The sequence below is a fragment of the Triticum dicoccoides genome, chromosome 4B (genome assembly GCF_002162155.2).
Source record: "Triticum dicoccoides isolate Atlit2015 ecotype Zavitan chromosome 4B, WEW_v2.0, whole genome shotgun sequence".
Lineage (NCBI taxonomy): Eukaryota > Viridiplantae > Streptophyta > Magnoliopsida > Poales > Poaceae > Triticum > Triticum dicoccoides.
In genome coordinates, this window is record NC_041387.1 from 355,789,394 (window position 1) to 355,792,799 (window position 3,406).

The following is a 3,406-nucleotide window of genomic DNA, read 5'->3' on the forward strand; positions in this document are numbered from 1 at the left end:
CTCTGGGGCCTCGACCGACCCGGTGTTCGACATTCCTCCGGAGGTCACAATCGACTGCGCGGTCACCGAGGCTCCAGAGGGAGGACCTCAAGAAGGGATGGAGGGCCCCCACCCTAATGAAGAACAAGACTCCACTGCTGCCTCCCCCCTCGTCGAGCACCCTGTCTACTTTGTCAGCACGGTATTGAGGGAGGCCCGGGCAAGCTACCCCATGCCTCAGAAACTCATTCTCGTGCTCCCGGTCGCCTCCCGGAAGTTGTGCCACTACCTTCAAGGCCACCCCATCAAGGTTGTTTCGGTGTACCCGCTGGAGAGGGTGCTCCGAAGCCCGAACGCCGCCGGGCGAGTTACTGAATGGAACATTGACCTTCAGGCGTTCAATCCCGAGTTCAGCACCACCAGGGTCATCAAGTGCGCGGCCCTCATGGACTTCGTGGCCGAATGGACTAACGTTCCCGACCATGGAGTAGGCGAGGACTACTCCCTCCTGCCAGGAGACGCGGAGTTGGACGGATGGATCTGGGGGCCGTCCTCATCTCACCCACCAAGGATAACCTCTGTTATGGGGTATAACTCTGCTTTCAGCAGGGCGAGAAAGGTCTCCAACAACATCACAGAATTTGAAGACTTTCTCGCTGGACTCAGGGCCGCGTTCGCGCTGGGATTGAAGCACCTCACCATGAAGGGAGACTCTTAGCTTCTCGTCAACTTCTCCAACAAGGAGTACACATGTCACACCCTAGCTAGTCATGCATTAGAGTGTGTGCATCATGTTTAAAATTCCATTTAACTTGAAATGGGGATTTGTGAAACCCTCCGAATCATTTTGAAAATAACCCAAATAAAAATTTCTCCAAGAAGGTCCAAGAAAATGCTCATGTTGCTCTCTGAAAATATTGGACAGAGATAAAAATCAAACCAATATTTTTAGTGGCTCATGGACATTTATTTTGGGCTTTTGGAATTAATGCATAAATATTTGCATTGGAAATATATTTCTATATATATGAAATATGGTCCAAACATTATGCCATTTCTAAAGGAGCTCTGGAATAATATATCTAGCCCCTGTAAAAATTGGCATAAGTTAAATAAATGATTTAATATATTATTTAAATCAAAACAAATGTCAGAAATTAGAAAACAGAAAAAAATAAAAGGGAGAAGCTTACCTGGGCTCCTCCCTGTGCAGCCCATCCAGCTGGCCGGCCCAGCCAGCAGGCGGCCCAGCCCGTCTCCCTCCTCTGTCATCTTCGTCCTGACAGAGGGAGGGGAGTGTGGCCGGCGCGCGCGCGCGCCACCGCGCCACGCCACCTCTCTCCCTGCTTGCCTGCCCTCCCCTCCTCGCTCGATGCCCCGGACGACGCCACGCCTCCCCCCTGCTCTCTCTCACTCTCCCCCGGCTCTCCCCTCCTCTCCCTCGCTCTCTCTCTCACACGGCCGAACACCACCGTCGCCGCCGTTCGCCATAGCAGCCATCTCCGGCCACCCCTCGCTCCCCCGACTAGCTCAGGAGCTCCGCCTCGACCTCCTCTTCCTCCCCACCGCTCCACGGGTCTCCGGAAGCCCTGCATCGCCGCCACGTCGCCGTTCCCCTCTTCGGGCTCCGACCATCATCGCCGACGAATTCGCCGTCTCCAGCGCGTCTCCGAGCCCGCTTCGACGCCCACTGCAACCGCGGTGAGCCCCCGAGTCGTTTCCCCCTTCTTCCCGGGTCTCTTTCGACCTCTAGGCCTTAGCCCCACCTTGGCCGAGAGCTCCACGCCGCCGGCGATGTCGCCGTCGTGGCCACGGTCACCGTAGCGCCCAACCGAGCACACTATCGTGCTCCACGCCTCACTAGGAGCACGCAACACGCACCAACGCCTCTCCAAACACCCTGCAACGCCGACTCCGACCGCACCCGAACTCCGGCCGCCGCTCACGAGCTCGCCGTCGACGGTACCGGCCACCCCAGGCTCAGCCACCACCACCGTTCGACGCGCGGGAGCAAGAGCTCTCCAACGAGCCCAAAAACGGCCTCGCCCGTGCCCTGTAGCGCGATCCCGCATCGCGCCGCCGTCTCGGGCCTCGCCGGCGTCACGTCGCCGGTGGGTTTGACCCACCTTGACCACGGCAGGACCCCCCAGGGTCACTGACGCGTGGGCCCCGTCGGCCAGGTGGACATCATTAGCGCTAACCACTGTTAGTTAACCCCCTGACACTGACCAGTGGGCCCCAGCGCCACTAATTAGTAATTAGGATTAATTTAACTCAGTTTAACCCCCCTGTCACTGACGTGTGGGCCCCACACGTCAGGTTTGACCTCAGCCAGCCGCAGTTGACCACTGACGTCATGATGACGTCATGCTGGCGCAATAACTATAATTTCTGGATTTAATTTAAATCAGGAAATTCCAGAATATAATTTAAACTTCAAAAATTCATAACTTTTATTCTGTAACTCCAAATTGGACAAATTATATATGAAAAATGATCAGAAAAATCCAATCTATCCATCTGTACTATTTTCATGCATGATCAAACAAGTTAAATTGATGTTTTAAGCAGAACAAGGAAAAGCACTTTAAAAGGCCATATTTGAATTTGAAATTTGAATCCTTGATTCAAATTTGCTCAAACCTTCTGGTTTTAGTTGCATTAGCCCAACACACTCATATTGCCATGTTTCATGCATGCATCATATTGTTGCACATTGTTTGGTAATGGTTGTGTATCGGTGTACTTTGCGACAGGTTCTGCCTCCGAGGAGTACCGTGATTACCCTAACGAAGAACCGTATCAGTGCATCGAACCATCAGGCAAGCAACCAACCATTTGATCATATCGATACAATCCCATGTTCTCGCTCCTACTCTCTTTTACTGCATTAAGACAACACGATTCAAACTGCTGTGTGCTACGGTAGTTGAACCCATTTCCTCTGCATGACCTGTCATTGCCACAGTAACTAGATGAAACCCACTAGCATGTGTAGGAGTTGATTGAGACATATGTATGTGTTGTTCCTACCTTGCTATGCCTGCTATGCTTAGAGTCGTGTCAGGTCTGGTTCATCTGGGTGATGGGCTAGAGTGAAATAATTATGTCGGTAATGAGAGTGGTGTGGTGAACACGATTTGGTAAAGGTATCGATGAGAGGCCATGTAGGAGTACATGGTGGGTTGTTTCATTGAAGCCGACCTTAAGCACTGAGATCTGTATGCGTGATTTAAGATACAGCTACTACCATGCATTGGGCCCTGAAATATGACCCCGCTCGACTTCTTATTCACCCTAGCTCTCTGTCCAGGAGTTGCAAGTAGTTTCTGGTGTTTGTAGCCTACTGGAGGCCGTGGACAGCGCTGACCGTAGGGGTGGGCTGTGATGCGGTAGGTACGTGGCCGGGTGTACCGAATACCCGTTA